The sequence below is a fragment of the Triticum aestivum genome, chromosome 5A, assembly GCF_018294505.1.
Source record: "Triticum aestivum cultivar Chinese Spring chromosome 5A, IWGSC CS RefSeq v2.1, whole genome shotgun sequence".
Lineage (NCBI taxonomy): Eukaryota > Viridiplantae > Streptophyta > Magnoliopsida > Poales > Poaceae > Triticum > Triticum aestivum.
Genome location: NC_057806.1, coordinates 575,910,943 through 575,933,107, shown reverse-complemented (window position 1 = coordinate 575,933,107; position 22,165 = coordinate 575,910,943). Strand labels below are relative to the sequence as shown.

Genomic DNA, 22,165 nt, shown 5'->3' with positions numbered 1-22,165 from the left:
CTGTGGGTCTCAAGATCAACTTTCACAAGTCCACTTTGGTACCTATCAACCTGGATCAGATGAATGCCACGGTGTTGGCGGCAGTTTTTGGTTGCTCAATTGGCCAGATGCCATTCACGTATCTTGGTTTACCCATGGGCACCACGCGTCCGTCTGTAAATGATTTGATGCCATTGGTCACGTCAGTGTAGAGGAGGGTTCCCGCTGCTATGTCCTTGTTGGATTATGGCTCCAAGCTAACTTTACTAAATTCTGTAGTGACCTATCTAGCCATATATGCCATGTGTTCGATCAAGATAAACCCTAAAATCATTGAACACCTTGATAAACTGCGCAGACCTTGTCTCTGGGTGAGGAAATCGAATGATGGAAACAAAAGTAGCTCTCTGGCAGCATGGGGGATCGTGTGTAGACCAAAGAACAAAGGAGGCCTGGGAGTCATTGATATCAAAATCCAAAATCAAGGGCTTCTGCTCAAACAGCTCCACAAGTTCTATAACAAGCTTGATGTCCCCTGGGTAAACTTGATCTGGAATGCTTACTATACATGTAAGGTACCTCATGCAACAAAGCCCTGTGGCTTGTTTTGGTGGAGGGATGTCATGCAGCTCTCGGATATCTATCGAGGGATCACCAAGGCGGAAGTGGCTGCGGGTGACACAATCCTCTTTTGGAAGGACAAATGGAAAAATGAGGTTTTTCAGGATCGGTTCCCGAGAGCCTTCTCGTTTGCTATAGATCCAGATATCTCGGTGCGCCAGTTGCTTTCTTCTCAATGATTGAGCGAGGTGTTTCACCTTCCATTATCGCATGAGGCACGACAAGAGGTGGCTGGTTTGCAGGCGGATACTATGGAGGTATCCATCACCAAGGACAGGATATTTGGTCTTGTGTTTGGGGGGGGGGGGAGTTTTTCGTGCCACACAATACTATGTTTATTGCTTCAGCCAAGTTCAGGTCGATGATTCCTTCAAGTGGATTTGGAAATCCAAATGCACCATGCAATGGAAAGTTTTCTTATGGTTGCTAATGTCCGATAGATTGAACACTAGAAACATGCTCAAGAGAAGACATTACATAATCCAAAATGATGGTTACACGTGTCTGCTCTGCTATAACCCTCCGGAGAAAGACATTATGCACCTCTTTTTTACTTGCCCCTTCAGTCAGAGAAATTGGAACACTCTTGGGATACAATGGCCAAGTAATCCGTGCAGGTTGAGGAAATTGCATGAGGCCAAGACTAGATGGGCTCGACCAATGTTCCTCGAAGTCTTTGTGGTGGCAGCTTGGGGGATCTAGAAGGAGAGAAATGACAAGCACTTCCGTGGGATTCAGCCCTCGTTTGGATCCTGGAGGGACAGATTCAAACGGGACTTTGCCATGCTAGTTCATAGCGCAAAGCAGGAGCATGACCCCTACATTTTATCCCTTGCCGATTCTCTGTAAAGATCCTTGTAAAAAAGATCTTGTAATAGTTTAGTCTCTATACCCCCCCTCTCTAATGTAATCTGTAACTCTATGGACTTTCTAACCCCCCTTCTCTTAACATATTAATATAAAAAAAGGCAGTGAGGGAACCTCACTGTCATCAGTTCTCAAAAATGATTTGAAATTGCATGTCAACACAGGTTACACTCTTGCTATATTTGTTGATCTAGTATCTTCGATATTTTTGTTTTTCCCGCGTTCTTTCAAAGTCTAGGGGTAAGAGCAACTCTAGCAGACCCCGCAAAAAGTCCCGACCCGCAAAATAACCGCCAAAATGCGGGCCGGCGCGAAAATTCCCACCCGAACAAACCCCGCAAACGCGGCTGGCCCGCAAAAAATTTTAAGGGGCGCAACAAAATCTCGGCCCCAACCCGCGTACTCGTGGGTTTCCCACTCGCCGCTGCGGTGCCCTACATATAAGCGGAAGCGGTTCGTGGGGGGACATTTCAGCCCATGCTTTCCCCACCAACCATCTCCCCTCTCCCCCTTGCCCCGCCGCCGGGCCGCCGCCCAAGATTCCGGCGAAAGCAGCCGGCGAGAGCATGCAAAAAAGGCCGCCACATGCACGAGGCCTCCCCTCTCCCCCCTCCCGCGTCGCCGGGCTGGAAAGTTGCGGATCTGCAGCCCTTCATCACGAGTCGTCGGATTGGCTTTTTCGGCCGCCGGTGGCTGCGCCAAGCGATGGAATGGTCGAGGAGCATCTCCCGCAGCCCCGGCAAAGACGCATCGCCGCATGCAGGTACGGGTTCGTCCTCCCATCGCCTCCGCCAGTTTGCGGGCATGGATTCGTCCCGTCGTCCACCGGGCTCGGCACCCCCGCAGCAGCTCTGTGGCTCGCCAATGCCGCTCATACAGTGCGACGACTTCACGCGAACAGTGCTGCGACTAACTTCGGGCACACCAAAGCAGATGGGTGTTCTTCAAATGCGAAAAACGATGGGGTACGTGTTGTTTTCATTCGGCTCATTTTGATAGCTCATTCTTTGGTGTAATTGCGGTAGCTCATGTCAAACATCATCATGTGTGTAGGAAGATGGATGCTCATTTTGGTTTTGGAAAGGCGAATACATTGATTTATTAATAGAAAGAAATTTAATAGACGTCCGTGCACTCCTTAGTAGAATTGAAGGCAATGATGTGGTTGCATTTGCAAATAGAGGGGAAGCAACATCTATTTCTTTTGAACCAAAGATGAAGAATGAAGAATGCAAGATCAAGAATCCGCAGATCAACAATGAGTGCATGGAGAAGATATTGCTTCAACTAGTGGGAGCAGTTATGGAAGTTGGAAATCTTATAAAATGCATACTTGTGGTTCTTGTTTTCTTTGGTCTTACTATTCTAGCAAAGATTTGATGATGTCTTATGTATCCAATGTTGTTGAAAAAAGCAAAGAAATGCATTATGTTGGATCAAATTAAAAGAGCATATTCTGTGAATATCCTTTTTTACGGGTCCGTTATGCGGTGTCTGCATCTGCGGTCCTCCGCGCCGGCCCGCAAAACAGTTTTTCCGCAAACTGCAAGCGCGGTTTGCGGGCCGGCTGGATGCGGGGTCTGCTAGAGTTGCTCTAATGTTCTGCAAGACGAAATTAGAGCCAACTCAAGAGATGAGAACATTTAACAAAATAAAAAATGTGCCCTTAGAAAGGCATGGAGAGATAGCTGACAGCGAATGTCTTTAGAATTGTGTTGTGAAACCCCACAAATTCGCTACTTGTCAGATCCGTAACACATTCCTCCATTAATTTTCAATTCCAATGAAGGTAAACAAGGAGGCAGATTGGAGTTGTCATGAAAGGCGATGGTAGTAAATAGGTTGTGTGGTTTTGGTTTTATTACCACTAGATGACTCGTTGCGCGTTGCGCCAATGGCGCAGAGACCGAGAGGGAGCCAAGTATTGTGAGAATATTTGAACACCCAAGTCAAAAACCAAATGTGGCAACACTCCCGCATCCTCTGCTTGGAAGCCGCCTTTTCTCACCGGATCTAACATAGATACATTATTCTTCAAGAGCAAATTTTAGAGAAATAGAAAGCATGGAAGGCTTTAAGTTGTACTATTGAGACCATACCACCATATCTTCATTTAGTTTCTTTGGACATCAAAAAGTCTAAGAGGACGGTACATGCGAGAAGCTGTGAATCCACAACAAAAAACTAAACTAACTTCAAAACAAACATTTCAAGTTTGGAAGCCACAAAGAAGCAGCCCAGGTCTCTCGTTGTAGTGCAGGTTCAAGAAAATGGGCTGAATGACCATCATAGCAACATGTAGAAGCAGCAAAAATATAGGCTTGGTGTGTAACTGATCATGAAAGATAGCTTGGTCAGTTTCTCCATTGTTAGCTTATACTGAGCAAGAACATTAGCCCGCAGAGAAGAAAAATGGAGGACTGCTTTATTCTGCGGTGCATCCACAATAGTACAGTAAATAAAGTAGTTAAATATGCACTAAGATGTAAGACCTTTTAGATCACTATTTTAGTGATCTAAAAGGTAAGTAGTGATCTAAAAGGTCTTGTATTAGTTTGAAGAGGGAGTACTTAATGAGACTGTAAGCCAGTACATCAAAGTCATCCGGCTTCCCATTGATTTGATCAAACCAATATGACAAAGGGAAGGTGAAACTTCAGAAGACCATATAAATTGACCGCGATGTCTTAATTTAAAACTCTGAAATGAAGTAATAAACATTAAGTCTGAATGTTGTCACTAAAAAGGCATAAAAAAGGCAGACCAGCCAGCAGTGCATCATAATTAGTGGTTCATCATGGGCAAACCAGGCAGCAGTAGCCTAATAACTTTAGACGGAAAAAATGCAAGAAGTCAAAGCACAAGGTGGGAAATAGGACCAAGCATTGACAGGTAACCAAATAATGAAGGAATATCCCCATGAAAATCAAGAACGGTAAATTAGCATCCAGAAGTACATAGAAACAAATATTCCGCTTGGTAGAATGTGATCTCGGTATGATGTCAATAGCTGGGACTGAGAAGGTAACCACGTAGAGTGTCACACCTAAGGGCGTTTTCTTACGTCTCTACTCTCTAGTAATACAACTCACTATTGATTGATTTAACTAAAATATTCTTCAGCTGGGTATTTATAAAGGAAATTCACACTGCGTTTTTACCAGCGAGTAGAGAGCAACTGAAAGACTTATGTTTTTAAATGCAAGAACAAACCTCACCAAGCTGCTGTGCAGACTTATTGTCAGTGGAAGATGCTACAGCTAAGCAAAAATGGCTTGGGATTTCTTCTATGCCTCCTGCTCCCTCCTGCAACAATTATTTAGAACAACAAAACAATTTACTGTGAGATGAGAGAAGGCACACTAAAGAAGCACATCCGTAAATGTATATCTAATAATATAGATGCTACAAATCAATAGAACTAAAATACTCCAGTAATTGGGATCAGGTAGATCTATGTCTACATCACCAAATCAGAAGTTTAGTTACCTGTGGTTCGCTTGATAGCAGTTGCAGGTTTTCATGCGCTGAAGTCAAGAACCGACCAGCAGCGACCAAATCTGAGCACAACCATCCCTCACAATTTGAATTCCACCCCAGCAAGTACATACACGTCCTCTGCAACCTCACACAGATACGAAAGCGTCATAAAGCACACCACACTACTCTGCCACCACAACCTCCAAAACATGTATAATGACTGAAATAAGCGGACACATTCTCCTCACACACAAGCATGACATATAAGCGGGACGAGGCCGAACAATACACGATGGCGTGCCAGATCTAGAAACTTAAAATGATTGGCAATTTAAACACCATGACAACACGTACAGGAAAGGAAATATGCATTTTAGCTAGACAGAAAGCAAGCAAACCTCGATGACAGAATAGCGATGCAACAAAGCAGAAGATCGGGACGCAGCAACACAAGAGATCGCATAACCTAATAAATAAATGGACATGAAGTGGTCAGTGCACCGGCATGCTATGGAATAGACAGGTAAAAGAAGAGTCATTCCCCAGACAAATTAAAGAACGGTCCATTTACCTGAGTTAGAAAGGAGAAGCAGGCAAGCAGAGCCGCCAAGATGGATGAGCATACCAAGGATGAGCGGCCGGCAAAACCAAACGCAAAAACATAAACCAAATAGAGATCAATTTTCAGCCGAACCAGTAGATTCACTCCTTCAGGTATGCATCCTAATTGGTCCTACAAAGATCACAAGAAATTAGAGGATGGAACTTGACCGCCTTCTGTATCATTTGGAGGACAAAAGAAGCTAGAAAAATTGCGATGAACCACTAATCCCTGCTAAAACTACCTATCTTTGCCCTGTGATATATGGATAATATTAGAAAGTAGAGAAAAGCACCTGCCAATTTTACTTCATCGTGCGAAAGCTGCCAGCCATGCGCATCAGTGATTTCTCGCGTGTTCTGCATAAAGAAAACATATACATATAAGTATATAAGATCGCCATTAGTGCTTATGTAAGGCACTGTTCTGTTTACCAGTTGGACTGTAAGGCAATAAAGGCCATTCTCTGAACCTTCATGCAAATAATTAATCATCCAAAATGGAAGTAGCTGACTAACAATAGAGATTTGTCCTCATATCCCTAAAGAAGTGAAAAACAAGCAAATGGTTGTCATCTTTTTCTTACCCAATTCAGCACCTCCAACCTTAGGTACACATCATGCCATTGGTCCACATAGCAAAGATCAATCATATCACTGGTCGAAATGATGCAACCGCTGCAAACAATAGAGCTCTCTCCTCATACCCCTAAAGAAATGAAAAACAAGCAAATCAAATTTTCTATATAGAAGCACACTCACATAAGCAAACCAGACCCAATATGCACCATGGCTTGATCAGAATGCAAGGAAACAAGAGGAGAAGAGAAAGGCCACAACCTACAAGCTAGAGAAGCAGAGCATGTCGTTGAGGCGAGGAAGGAGAGAAATCTGAATTGCTGCGTCGCATCATCTCGGAAGGCGAATCTAAATCATCAAGTCGCGTCGTCTCGGAAGGCGATAACCACAGACACACCCTCTTCCACCCCAGCTTCGTCGCCCTCTTCCTCAGCCTCCACCCCATGTCGTCGCCCTCTTCTTCGGGCAGCTCTCGCGGCTTCCAGCTTCCGTCGTGATCCAGGATGCCTGATTCGCTCCCAGGCCATGAGCCCATGGCCATGCTCTTGATCTATGCCACGGTCGCCGTCATGCCGTGCCTCCGTCCTCCTCGATCTGTTGCTTGCTTGGATAGGTTGTGGTGGCAGAGAGAGGATGTCTAAATAATCAGCACACGACAAAAACAAATCTCAAAGAAAACGGATGTTCGAGACAAAACTAAACCGGCTGCGGGAAACAATGGCTAATCAGTTAAAGGAGATATGTGTTGCAATTGGCGCCAGGAAGGGGACTCGACACTATTGGAGATGATGGCAAGAGAAAAAACAGTGAGCTGCACAACATGTCCAATAAGGCAAGCGCGCCGCCAAGAATCTCTCTTCCTCCCGCTGTCTCCTTGCTCATCCTCCCCGCCGCCTCCTACTGCTCTTGCTGGCCAAGAGAAAAAATGAAAGCATAAAGTTAGAAACTAAAAAAGGAGATGATAGGAAACATACCACCATGAGAACCAAATCAGACTATCAAACTCTTTTTTTAACAAGCAACATACTCTTAAGAACCATATGGTTGCATCAAGCTCATGCTATCATGGTGCAGAACAGATATTTGTGGGTACGACACAACACGTACACTACCAAAAAAATCTACAGCCCCCAAGAATCATGGACTGAAGAAGACTCTCCCAAATTCATCTCTCTTTTCCCCCAAATTAAGTACAGACGAGATTTACTTATGTATTCTCACTATATCACTCTCTTCTCTGCATCATCTCATGTTCTTGTACTTCTGCTTGTCTGTACAAGGCTACAACTTATGGTTTATGGTGTCTAGAACTGATTGTGTCTTGCTTTCTCTCTATCTATTCTCAGCTAGAAAGTGTAGGATTCATACTCTTTTAACTCTGCAAATCTTCTCTCTATTCTAATTTCTTAGTTACTCTCTCATTCTTTTCACTCTTAAAACTATGACTTGCTATTCTATTCTATTCTTCGCTGCTTCTTATCTTAGTGCTCTCTTCTAAACACGTTTAATCTCTTTTATTACTGCATATTTCAATAGTCCAATAAGGAGCGCATCCCGAGATCCTCTCTTCCTCCTGCTGGTCTACTTCCTCATCCAAACACGGAGCAAATCATGGCACAAGCGATCAGGGCAGGAGGGGGTTAAACGGGATCTGACCTAGATCGGGGAGAGAGGAAGAGGAACTCGTCGCGGTGGCCGGCCTCCCTCGCACCATCCGCCGCTGGGCCGTCGTCGTAGGGGAGTACCCCAAGTGCCAGCACGGCCTGGTGGGGATCTGCTGCATCTCCGAGCGCCGCGATGCCCACGAGCGTCGCCGCCATCGCCGGGAAGCTCACCTCAGATGCTCGGATTCTCAGAACTTGTCATCATAATCTTATACTCCGAATATGCATACCTAGCATGATTCTAAGTTTGGTTGTAGCAGTAATCCTGCCAATGAAGAAAATATTGTGGTGGTGGAAACAAGCAGAAGTTAGTCTTCTTCTGGGATCTGCAATAATACTCGCTTAGGAAGAACTGCAATATACAAGGCGTACATACTTAGATGAGAGAGCAGCCCGCAAAGCATTTGTGGTAAGGTGAACTGAAGTGACGCACTGACTCATGAATGTACCTCGAGAAAGACGACCTCAGAATGAACCCGTCGCTACTCTTCGCCTCCGACAAACACCACATCAATAGATTGATTGGAATATCAATTCCTAAAAAGCATGATCATACAAAGGGATTTATCAGCAGAGGTATACTGATTCCAATGATGGAGCTTCTATATGAAACCAAATTTTAATTATACTGAACTCTTTTGCATCAGATTAAAATTAGCAAAAAAAATGATTGTAAAACTAATATCATATCCAAATACCACTTTGTTCTCAGCAGTATCTACAATCTAACGGAGCTGATCCATCAAAGAACGTATATACAGTACCTACAATCGAACACAGTTGATCCATCAAAGAACGTATGTACAGGAAAGGCTAATCTAACACAAAGTCTAAAGGGTAAACTAAACTTGCATCCAGTTGATGGAAAAGAAAAGGCATCATGCGTGTATTGGGCAGAGCAAATCAGGTCAAGATTAAATTTAGCTAAATATAAAAATTTGAGAATGCTAAATACCACAAAATGACTTGGCAAAGCTGATCAATACAATAAAGAAAAATCAATCGGCAAAGGGCATGAACCTTTGTGGTCTTCAAGAGAAGAGCAGCATCTTTCTCCCCTATAACTAATTATGCTTGTACACTCACAAATATATACAGGCTTCAAAGGTAAAGTGTCGTGGGTGTGTGACTACCAATTCATCCGAAGATATATATTACAGGAAATTGTTGCACAATGTTACTTCAGAATCATGGATATAATATGGAATATTTACCTTAACAAATTCTTGCATAAAAAGCAAAGTATGCACTAATTGATGCTAGTTCTCTTACCACAAGAACAAACCAGGTCATCTAAACAAGCAAGGTTACGTATAGAAAGCCACATCGCTCTAGCTGCTGCCAATACACTCGATTACGCCCGGATCTCATTTTCCTCCTCAGCGCCATCTCCAAGTCCATGTGGTGAGGACAAGAGATGAGGAGGCATCGACTGACAGAAGGCGCATCAACAAGGAACAAAGGACACACACAACAAGTACGTAGCAGCAAGAATCGAGGGGAGCAAGGATTGGGAATAAATCACGTACTTACCTTGCTAGGGCATGTCCTAGGTTGTGGATCCAATTTGGGCACAGGTCATGGGGAGAGATGGTTGTTGTGGAGGCACGAGCAGTGGTGGACCGCCTTCCCTGCAGCAGCAGCGCGCCCAAGCCCAAATTCATCGGGGCTGAACCCGGATGTTGACCTCCTGCCTGTGACGCTTCAGTTCGAGGAGAAGCGGACGCACGCGCGGAAGGATCCAGTCAGACCCATACGAAGAAGAGGAGGAGAGGCGGCGCTGGTGGAGGAGGAGGAGAGGCGGCGCTGGTGGAGGAGGAGGAGAGGCAGCGATGCAGGAGGGGTGGGGGGAGAGGGTAAGGGGGGAGGGGGGAGGCGGCTGAGGTGGGAGGAGGAGGAGACACATGCATAGACAACCCCAAAAAATCATCATAAATAGTGTCAAAAGAAGAGAAAAAACAATACTATTCACATCTAAATTTGTCTTTTTGTTTCTCCATGTATATTTCAAATTTTGATCTGAATTTTTAGGGGTTGTCGACACATGCGTTATGAACATCCATGATTTTTTCAGAATTTTTGAAATGTTTAAATTTAAATTTTGTAAGTTAGTACCACGGGAACATGTGAGAGCTGGTATCACTATATATTTTCCCGATCGTCAGAAGTTCATATTCTTGCTCATGGCCTCACGGCTGGTGGCATTGTCCTAAAATCTAACTCCTTGTTGGAATGGATCAACAGTTTGTTTTCTAATACGCTCGTTGATGATTCATACACGTTTTGTAGGTCAAGATGCGCGACGCTTCTTCCACCTTTTCTTTTGTTTATTAAAGCCTATATGCACCACCTTAGTCGTATGCTTAGGCAGTAAGAAATGTGGACACGTTTTCCCTAGAAGTACACAAACACGAGTAAGAGCATCTATACACAGACGCCTTAAACCTCTCATATGTTTGGGCGGGCCGTCCGGTCACTGACCGGTCATAATTTTTTGACAGACGAACGCCTTAAACGGGACTCAAACGCTCGGGCTAACCGGCACCCTTCATATCTAGCCCAAATATGGGGCGGATATGGGGCGCTCGGGCGCGTCCAGGCACACTCAGCCACGCTGGCCCACCCGACCCCACATATATTTGTCCTCATCCGCTCTCGGAGCAAACCGTAGCCACTTCACTCTATTCTCCTTCGCCACCCGAGCTCACCTCTGGCGGGTTTCGGCCTTCTCCGGCATGGCAGACAAAGGATCAGACTCCGATCGGTTTGGATCCGTCGACTGGGGTGTCATCCCGTATGGGTTGGAGGAGGCAATGGCAGTCCGCATTGCACTCCGCCGCTCCCGGGAGGCAGGCAGCGGATCAAATTACACCGAGGCCCATATCACGGCGGAAATGGCGACGGCGGAGGCGCCTGATGTGGCGGCGCGGGCGGCCACAGAGGAGGAAGCCATCCATGCCCGCATTGTGAAGAAACGACAGCAAAAGAACACGCGCGCCCTCGCCCGAGAGTAGAATCGGGCGGTTGGCCGGACTGCCACCGAAGGAGGAAAAGGAGGACAACGACGGCGAGGACAGCTCTGGCGACGAGCAAATCCGGCTCGATCCGTATTGAGTCTTCGACCGGTACTTCCACGAGAAGGGCGGCAAGGGCGCCGGGAAGGGCAAGGACAACCATGGATGAATTTCACCATAGCCAAACATGTTAAATTTTGTAGTCCAATGGCATGTTTAGTTGATAGTGATGGAATAGCTGTACGACATGTGTACATCGACATAACTGCATGAGTTTGTATGGATTTAAGATATTAATAATTGAGGTGTCCGGATGTGAATTATATTATTTAAGGGGTACCTGATCAGTGCCCGCGGACGCACTTGATCGCGTTCGCGGACGTTTGAGGGGCAAGATTTGCCAAGTCCGGCTATAAATGCTCTAATCCGCACGAACATAGAATTGTAACGCGACAACTTCTTGTAAGCACTCAACTCAGGTTTAGGTGTACCCGTGCGCTACGCCTTTCCCTGACTGTAAACAAAAATAAGAAAAGGTTTAAACTTGGACATGGATTATCTACTTCCCAGCTCAAATAGATTGGTCATCAAGCAAGATTGCCTGCTTGATACTCGCTTTTTTCCCCTCTCACAAGGTGAACGGGGAAAGCTTTTTTTGCTTCGATCTCCACCGGCGAGGCCATGGATTCACCTTCCCTCCGCCTGCCGCTTCAGCGGCCGGTGGTGGGAAGGGTATTCCTAGTGCCTCGGCTTAAATAGATAGTGTTTTGATTCTCCCAAGGATGGCGCTCACACAGATGGCAACGCTTTTTCTTTGAGTTAGTCTTCCGGGCTCTGATTTTTCTCAAGTTCGTTCGTTGGGATGGATTAGACGAAGCTCCGGCGTAGATTCCTGCCAGCTCCTCTGAGAGGTGAAGTTAGGGTTTTCTCGTCGTGCGTACGCAACAACAAGATTTGGTGTCAGGTTCTTCAGATTGATTTAAGGATTCAATGGCGACAACCATGGCTCCTAAACGTTGGTCCTTTGGGACACGTGCACGAAGACTTCCCGACTGTTATCGACAAGGTCAGGCCGGCTCCGGTATGGGAGTGGCGATAGGGACGCGTCGGTGGCTCGTTCTGGCAGTGGCAATGGTCGTTCGGTTGTCCATGAACCTCAGTGTAATTTTTATTATATTTGGGATGTTCTGTACTTCCAATAAATCTTTATAATAGATCTCATATTTTCACAGAAAAAATGAGCTCGAATGAACCTGCATAAACAGTAAATTGCGAAGAAATAGCAAAAAGAAATCTGAATTTTCTGTGGATTGAACGTAAACAAATGTTCTGCTTTCTCTGTCTCAAAATATAAAACTTCAAGGTACATAGGGACTCAAAAGGACGTATTTCGGACCAATCAATTTTGGTTTTTTTGTTACTCGTCTAACAGATGTCTTTTCATAACAGATTTTTGCAGAATATTAAAACATTTGTTGATGTTCATCCACAAAAAGTATATTATTTTTTAAATTTACTGTGAATGTGATTGCATCTGTGCTCGGGGTTAGAGCATCTCCAACAGACGCGCAACGCGCGGCATGCTAAAAAACAGTATACAGCCTTGGGTGAGCCAGCTTTTGCGCGCGGCGGTGCGCTAGCTTTAGCGGCCGCAGCAAAATAAAGCGCGCCCGAGCCGCTCCAGCTGACGCGCTATATATTTTTTTCACTACGGCTCGATACACATTTAGCTCCGATTCTATAGACATAGATAGATAGAAACCATAGATAAATAGTATATAGATAGATAAAACGATAGATTATAAAACGATACATAGATAGTGCATAGATAGTTCATAGCCTCCTCCTATGATAGATAAAACGAAAAACTACTACTCGTCGTCCTCCTCCCATTCAGACTCCGCCTTGGTGATGTCCTCCTCCGACATTTGAATGAAGGCGTCAAGGAACCGATCGTCGTTGGAGCCCCAAGACGACACATCTCCTAGCGCGATGTTGAATTCAGCGGCCACCTTTCGCGTTCGCCTGTCCTCGCGATAGGCGGCTCGCTCCGCCCTCCTCTCCTCCCTGTCCGCCCTCCTCTCAGCAAAGAACTGCTGCTCGTTGATGACGTCTTGTGGAAAGTGTTGGCGCCACAGCGCCATGGCTTTCCCGTCCATCTCGGCGAGGCTGAGATGGCGCTCCCACCTCCGGTTCTCGCGACGATCTTCGTCGGTGATAAGCCGTGGGGGAGGCGCCAACTCCTGCGCCCGCCGCGTCGGCACGTCCGAAAAGTTCATGTCCACGCCGCCGCGTCGTACGCACAGGCGGCCTCGTGGGCGGTGTCGAAAGTGCCGAGGCCGAGGCACACGTCGCCGGACCGAATCTCGGCGGAGAAGGTGCCGGACGGGCGCACGCGGACGCCGCGGTAGCCCAAAGTTCCCCGACGGACCATGGCGCGTCGGCGGCGAGGCGAGAAAGTGCCAGAGGGAGCGAGGAAAGAGCGGTAGAGGGCGCGTGGCGAGATGGATAGCGATGGAACGATGCGTGATGGGCGCTGCATTTTATAGGCGCGCCGGACGCCGCAGGCCAAAACTAGCGCGTGATCAGCCGCTTTTTCCCGTGCGCCTGAGTTTCCCGTCTTCGATGAAGCACGCGAAACCATTGCACGCACGCTAACATCGCATTTCATAGAGCGCGCGCATTTTTTGCAGCCACTGTTGAAGATGCTCTTAGAGTAACAAGTTCGAGCGTTCACATCGTACATTTTTTTAAGACAATTACCTGTGTGTCCTTAGTCTTGCCAGCACGTGGGTTTTGCCCATTGTTTTCAACTCTCCTCAATTTTGCACTAAAAGATTATTTTAGGTCACCGATGCCCTGTGACCTGGTCAAAGCCATTTGACGGTTGCTTTGAACATTCATAACAAATTCATACAAATTCTTTAAAATGAGTTATCTTATTTACGTTTTTCAAAGCTCATATGAATTTTTTTAAATAATGGTCAAACGGTCAAAGGTATTCGGGAGACCTACAATGCTTTTTGAGAGGTGAAACTGAGCAGAGTCGACAATTAAGGCAAAACCCACTGGTAGGAACCAAACTAAGGGCAAGAAAGGAATTGTCCCTTCTTCTGTCTTACAAAAAAGAGGTCCAAATTTATTATAAAATTCATCAGAAATAGAAACCATGCCAAACATAATAAAATTTAGATCAAGGACCTAGGAGGGTTAATACCCAAACTTATCTACTAGCCGAAGCAAGGCATCAGGATTCCTTCTCCGCCAGTGGTCTCCAGAGCAACAAGCATTTGAGGGGAGATGAATCCATGAGCTCATCAGCGGAGAACGGGGGGTAAGGCTTTGCCCTAGTCCTCCTATAAGATGGGAAAGAAAGAGTCACGAGTCAATTATGTATGAGAAATTGTGTCATACATTCATGGGTCAAGTGTTTGCCACCGTGTTAACTAACAAAAAAGGCAAAATCAAATGTAACTATTACTATTCTTTTTGTAAAAATACCCATTTTATAATAAAAGTTCACAAGTACAAACTACATCAAATGTAATAAAATTACATCAGGCTCCCTAGACAAATCCATTGACCACTATTGACCCCCTAACGAACCGTCGACGTGCCGGTTTCGTCAGTCTCATACGGGAGCCATCTTACCATTTGATGTCTACTACACAACTTTCTTCTTATAGACGTTGTTGGGCCTCCAAGTGCAGAGGTTTGTAGAACAGTAGTAAATTTCCCTCAAGTGGATGACCTAAGGTTTATCAATCCGTGGGAGGCGTAGGATGAAGATGGTCTCTCTCAAACAACCCTGCAACCAAATAAAAAAGAGTCTCTTGTGTCCCCAACACACCCAATACAATGGTAAATTGTATATGTGCATTAGTTCGGTGAAGAGATGGTGATACAAGTGCAATATGGATAGTAGATAAAGGTTTTTGTAATCTGAAAATATAAAAATAGCAAGGTAACTAATGATAAAAGTGAGCACAAACGGTATTGCAATGTGTTGAAACAAGGCCTATGGTTCATACTTTCACTAGTGCAAGTCCTCTCAATAATAATAACATAATTGGATCATATAACTATCCCTCAACATGCAACAAAGAGTCACTCCAAAGTCATTAATAGCGGAGAACAAACGAAGAGATTATGGTAGGGTACGAAACCACCTCAAAGTTATTCTCTCTGATTGATCTATTCAAGAGTTCGTACTAGAATAACACATTAAGACATAAATCAACCAAAACCCTAATGTCACCTAGATACTCCAATGTCACCTCAAGTATCCATGGGTATGATTATACGATATGCATCACGCAATCTCAGATTCATCTATTCAACCAACACAAAGAATTTCAAAAAGTGCCCCAAAGTTTCTACCGGAGAGTCAAAACGAAAACGTGTGCCAACCCCTATGCATAAGTTCACAAGGTCACGGAACTCGCAAGTTGATCACCAAAACATACATCAAGTGGATCACATGATATCCCATTGTCACCACAGATAAGCACATGCAAGACATACATCGAGTGTTCTCAAATCCTTAAAGACTCAATCCGATAAGATAACTTCAAAGGGAAAACATAATCCATCACAAGAGAGTGGAGGGGAGAAACATCATAAGATCCAACTATAATAGCAAAGCTCGCGATACATCAAGATCATGCCGAATCAAGAACACGAGAGAGAGAGAGAGATAAAACACATAGCTACTGGTACATACCCTCAGCCCCGAGGGTGAACCACTCCCTCCTCGTCATGGAGAGCGCCGGGATGATGAATATGGCCACCGAAAAGGGATTCCCCCCTCTGGCAGGGTGCCGAAACAGGTCTAGATTGGTTTTCGGTGGCTACAGAGGCTTGCGGCGGTGGAACTCTTGATCTAGGTTATGTTCTGGAGGTTTCAGTATATATAAGAGGTTTTGGCGCCGAGAACAAGTCAGGAGGGGTCTCTGGGCTGTCCACGATGTAGGGAGGCGTGCCCAGGGGGTGGGCGCGCCCCCCACCCTCGTGGGCAGTCCGGGACTCTTCTGGCCCAACTCTTTTACTCTATGGCCTTCTTCTGGTCCAAAAATAAGTTCCGTGAAGTTTCAAGTCAATTGGACTCCGTTTGGTTTTCCTTTTCTGCGATACTCAAAAACAAGGAAAAAACAGAAACTGACATTGGGCTCTAGGTTAATAGGTTAGTCCCAAAAATCATATAATATAGCATATAAATACATATAAAACATCCAAGGTTGATAATATAATAGCATGGAACAATAAAAAAATATAGATACGTTGGAGACGTATCAAGCATCCCCAAGCTTAATCCTGCTCGTCCTCGAGTAGGTAAATGATAAAAACAGAAGTTTTGATGTGGAATGCTACCTAACATATTTATCCATGTAATTCTATTTATTATGGCAAGAATATTCAGATCCATAAAATTCAAGACAAAAGTTTAATATTGACATAAAAATAATAATACTTCAAGCATAATAACCAATCAATTATGTCTTCTCAAAATAACATATCCAAAGAAAGCTCATCCCTACAAAATCATATAGTTTGGCTATGCTTCATCTTCGTCACACAAAAATGCTCTCATCATGCACAACCCCGATGACAAGCCAAGCAATTGTTTCATACTTTAGTAATCTCAAACTTTTTTTAATTTTCACGCAATACATGAGCGTGAGCCATGGACATAGCACTATGGGTGAAATAGAATATAATGATGGAGGTTGTGTGGAGAAGACAAAAAGGAGAAAGTCTCACATTGACGTGGCTAATCAACGCTAGAGAGATGCCCATCAATTGATGTCAATGCAAGGAGTAGGGATTGCCATGCAATGGATGCACTAGAGCTATAAATGTATGAAAACTCAATAAAAAAAACTAAGTGGGTGTGCATCCAACTTAGTTGCTCACGAAGACCTAGGGCATTTAAGGAAGCCCATTGTTGGAATATACAAGCCAAGTTCTATAATAAAAAATTCCCACTAGTATATGAAAGTGACAAAACAAGAGACTCTCTATCATGAAGATCATGATGCTACTTTGAAGCACAAGTGTGGAAAAAAGATAGTAGCATTGTCCCTTCTTATTTTATATTTTTTCCTTCTTTTTTTATTTAGCCTTTCTTTTTTTGGCCTTTTTTTCAGGACAATGCTTTATTAATGATGATCATCAGACTTCTATTTATTTACAATTCAAAAATTACATCTCGATACTAGAACAAAATATGACTCTATATGCATGCCTCCGGCGGAGTACCAGGATGGGCAATGAATCAAGAGTGACATGTATGCTAAATTATGCATGGTGGCCTTGCCACAAATACGATGTCAACTACATGATCATGCAAGGCAATATGACAATGATGATGTGTGTCATGATGAACGGAACGGTGGAAAGTTGCATGGCAATATATCTCGGAATGGCTATGGAAATGCCATAATAGGTAGGTATGGTGGCTATTTTGAGGAAGATATAAGGAGGTTTATGTGTGATAGAGCGTATCATATCACGGGGTTTGGATGCACCGGTGAAGTTTGCACCAACTCTCGAGGTGAGAAAGGGCAATGCACGGTACTGAAGAGGCTAGCAATGATGGAAGGGTGAGAGTGCGTATAATTCATGGACTCAATATTAGTCATAAAGAACTCACATACTTATTGCAAAAATTTATAAGTCATCAAAAACCAAGCACTACGCGCATGCTCCTAGGGGGATAGATTGGTAGAAAAAGACCATCGCTCGTCCCCGACCGCCACTCATAAGGAAGACAATCAAAGAAACACCTCATGCTTCAAATTTGTCACACAACGGTTACCATACGTGCATGCTACGGAACTTGCAAACCTCAACACAAGTATTTCTCAAATTCACAACTACTTAACTAGCATGACTCTAATATCACCATCCTCTTGTCTCAAAACAATCATCAAGCATCAAACTTCTTATAGTATTCAATACACTTTATATGAAAGTTTTTATTATACCCATCTTGAATGCCCATCATATTAGGACTAATTTTATAACTAAAGCAAATTACCATGCTGTTCTAAAAGACTCCCAAAATAATATAAGTGAAGCATGAGAGTTCATCTATTTCTTCAAAATAAAACCACCGCAGTGCTCTAAAAAGATATAAGTGAAGCACTAGAGCAAATGACAAACTACTCCAAAAGATATAAGTGGAGATCAATGAGTAGTCGAATAATTATGCAACTATGTGAAGACTCTCTAACATTTAAGAATTTCAGATCTTGGTATTTTATTCAAGCACCAAGCAAAAGAAAATAAAATAAAATGACGCTCCAAGCAAAACACATATCATGTGGTGAATAAAAATATAGCCTCAAGTAGAGTTACCGATGAACGAAGACGAAAGAGGGGATGCCATCCAGGGCATCCCCAAGCTTAGGCTCTTGGTTGTCCTTTAACTTTACCTTAGGGTGCCTTGGGCATCCCCAAGCTTAGGATCTTGCTGAAGGAAAAATGCCCTAGAGGCAATAATAAAGTTATTATTTATTTCCTTATTTCATGATAAATGTTTATTATTCATGCTAGAATTGTATTAACCGGAAACATAATACATGTGTAAATACATAGACAAACAGAGTGTCACTAGTATGCCTCTACTTGACTAGCTCGTTAATCAAAGATGGTTATGTTTCCTAACCATAGACAAAGAGTTGTTATTTGATTAACGGGATCACATCATTAGGAGAATGATGTGATTGACTTGACCCATTCCGTTAGCTTAGCACTCGATCGTTTAGTATGATGCTATTGCTTTCTTCATGACTTATACATGTTCCTATGACTATGAGATTATGCAACTCCCGTTTACCTGAGAAACACTTTGTGTGCTACCAAACGTCACAACATAACTGGGTGATTATAAAGGAGCTCTACAGGTGTCTCCAAAGGTACATGTTGGGTTGGCGTATTTCGAGATTAGGATTTGTCACTCTGATTGTCGGAGAGGTATCTCTGGGCCCTCTCGGTAATGCACATCACATAAGCCTTGCAAGCATTGCAACTAATGAGTTAGTTGCGAGATGATGTATTACGAAACGAGTAAAGAGACTTGCCGGTAATGAGATTGAACTAGGTATTGAGATACCGACGATCGAATCTCGGGCAAGTAACATACCGATGACAAAGGGAACAACGTATGTTGTTATGCGGTCTGATCGATAAAGATCTTCGTAGAATATGTAGGAGCCAATATGAGCATCCAGGTTCCGCTATTGATTATTGACCAGAGACGTGTCTCGGTCATGTCTACATTGTTCTCGAACCCGTAGGGTCCGCACGCTTAAGGTTTCGATGACAATTATATTATGAGTTTATGAGTTTTGATGTACCGAAGGAGTTCGGAGTCCTGGATGAGATCGGGGACATGACGAGGAGTCTCGAAATGGTCGAGACATAAAGATCGATATATTGGACGACTATATTCGGACATCAGAAAGGTTCCGAGTGGTTCAGGTATTTTTTGGAGTACCGGGGAGTTACGTGAATACGGGAGAAGAAGTATATGGGCCTTATTGGGCTTTAGGGGAGAGGGAGAGGCAGGCCGCGCCCCCCCATTAACTAGTCCGAATTGGACTAGGGGGAGGGGCGGCGCCCCCTCCTTCCTTCTCTTCCCTCTTCCCCTTCCTTGTCTCCTACTCCTACTACTTAGAAGGACTCCTAGTTGGACTAGGAAAGGGGGAATCCTACTGCCGGTGGGAGTAGGACTCCCGTAGGGCGCGCCATAGAGAGGGCCGACCCTCCCCTCCTCCACTCCTTTATATACGGGGGCAGGGGGCACCCCATAGACACACAAGTTGATCTTCGTGATCGTTCTCTTAGCCGTGTGCTGTGCCCCCTTCCACCATAATCCTCGATAATATTGTAGCGGTGCTTAGGCGAAGCCTTGCTACGGTAGAACATTAAGATCGTCACCACGCCGTCGTGCTGACAGAACTCTTCCCCGACACTTTGCTGGATCGGAGTCCGGGGATCGTCATCGAGCTGAACGTGTGCTAAAACTCGGAGGTGCCGTAGTTTCGGTGCTTGATCGGTCGGGCCATGAAGACGTATGACTACATCAACCGCGTTGTCATAACGCTTCCGCTGTCGGTCTACAAGGGTACGTAGACAACACTCTCCCCTCTTGTTGCTATGCATCACCATGATCTTGCGTGTGCGTAGGATTTTTTTTAAATTACTACGTTCCCCAACACTTGCCACTCCTTATTCCATAGTCCATCGAATCTTTACCCAAAACTTGAAAACTTCACAACACAAAACTTAACAGAAAACTTGTAAGCTCCGTTAGTATAAGAAAATAAATCACCACTTAGGTACTGTTGTGAACTCATTCTAAATTCATATTTGTGTAATATCTACTGTATTCCAACTTCTCTATGGTTCATACCCTCCGATACTACTCATAAATTCATCAAAATAAGCAAACAACACATAGAAAACAGAATCTGTCAAAAACAGAACAGTCTGTAGTAATCTGTATCAAACGTATACTTCTGTAACCCCAAAAATTCTGAAATAAATTGATGGACATGAGGAATTTGCCTATTAATCATCTGCAAAAAGAATCAACCTAATCTCACTCTCCAGTAAAAAATGGCAGCAAAACTCGTGAGCGCTAATGTTTCTGTTTTTTACAGCAAGATCGCAAAGATTTCACCCAAGTCTTGCCAAAGGTTCTACTTGGCACAAATACTAATTAAAACATAAAACCACATCTAAATAGAGGCTAGATGAATTATTTATTACTAAGCAGAAGCAAAAAGCAAAGAACAAAAAAGAAGTTGGGTTGCCTCCCAACAAGCGCTATCGTTTAACGCCCCTAATTAGGCATGATGATTTTAATGATGCTCACATAAAAGATAAGAATTGAAACATAAAGAAGCATAGCTTCAAGATTTTCAACACATAGAGAGGAAAATTGATATTTGCTACCTCTTGAGCACTGCGTTGGTTTTCCCTTGAAGAGGAAAGGATGGTGCAGTAAAGCAGCGTAAGTATTTTCCTCAGTTTTTGAGAACCAAGGTATCAATCCAGTAGGAGACCACGCACGAGTCACCTCATACCTACACAAACAAATAAGAACCTCGCAACCAACGCGATAAAGGGGTTGTCAATCCCTTCACAACCACTTGCAAGAGTGAGATGTGATAGAGATGATAATAATAAGATAAGTATTTTTGGTATTTTTATGATATAGATTGAAAGTAATGATGCAAAATAAAATAGATTGAAAACTTGTATGATGGAAAATAGACCCAGGGGCCATAGGTTTCACTAGTGGCTTCTGTCAAGATAGCATAAGTATTATGATGGGTGAACAAATTATTGTCGAGCAATTGATAGAAAAGCGAATAATTATGAGAATATCTAGGTATGATCATGTATATAGGCATCACGTCCGTGACAAGTAGACCGACTCCTACCTGCATCTACTATTATTAATCCACACATCGACCGCTATCCAGCATGCATCTAGAGTATTAAGTTCATAAGAACAGAGTAACACCTTAAGCAAGATGACATGATGTAAAGGGATAAACTCATGCAATATGATGTAAACCCCATCCTTTTATCCTCGATGGCAACAATACAATACGTGTCATTTCCCTTTCTGTCACTGGGATCGAGCACCGCAAGATTGAACCCGAAGCTAAGAACTTCTCCCATTGCAAGAAAGATCAATCTAGTAGGCCAAACCAAACTGATAATTCAAAGAGATTTGCAAAGACAAACCAATCATACATAAAAGAATTCAGAGAAGATTCAAATATTGTTCATAGATAAACTTGATCATAAACCCACAATTCATCGGATCTCGACAAACACACCGCAAAAGAAGATTACATCGAATAGATCTCCAAGAGAATCAAGGAGAACTTTGTATTGAGATCCAAAGAGAGAGAAGAAGGCTATGGACCCGAAGGTCTGAGGTAAACTACTCACACATCATCAGAGGGGCCATGGAGTTGATGTAGAGGCCCTCCGTGATCAATGGCCCCTCCGGTGGAGCTCCGGAAAAGGCCCCAAGATGGGATCTCTTGGGTACAAAAGGTTGCAACGGTGGAAATAGGATAGGAGGAAGAAGTAGGTCGGTGGAGCAACGAGGGGCCCATGAGGGGGGAGGGCGCGCCCCCCTGCCCGTGGCCGCCTCGTTGATTGCTTGACATCCACTCCAAGTCCTCTGGATCATATTTCTTCCAAAAATCATGTTCCCAAATGTTTCATTCCGTTTGGACTCCGTTTGATATTCCTTTTCTACAAAACATTGAAATAGGCAAAAAAACAACAATTTGGGCTGGGCCTCCGGTTAATAGGTTAGTCCCAAAAATA

General features: G+C 44.0%; 1 long non-coding RNA gene across 1 annotated transcript; it reads right to left on the bottom strand.

The window, feature by feature from the left end:
* Window positions 1–3,718: 3,718 nt before the first annotated feature.
* On the bottom strand, window positions 3,719–9,618 carry LOC123107781 (uncharacterized). The gene is made up of 10 exons (XR_006451750.1): window positions 9,324–9,618; window positions 8,167–8,327; window positions 7,783–8,055; window positions 6,388–7,035; window positions 6,135–6,256; window positions 5,844–5,907; window positions 5,519–5,680; window positions 5,346–5,413; window positions 4,957–5,085; window positions 3,719–4,773 (listed from the first exon to the last, which is right to left on the bottom strand). It is a non-coding gene; the product is annotated as an uncharacterized lncRNA (long non-coding RNA).
* Between the last annotated feature and the right edge of the window lie 12,547 nt (window positions 9,619–22,165).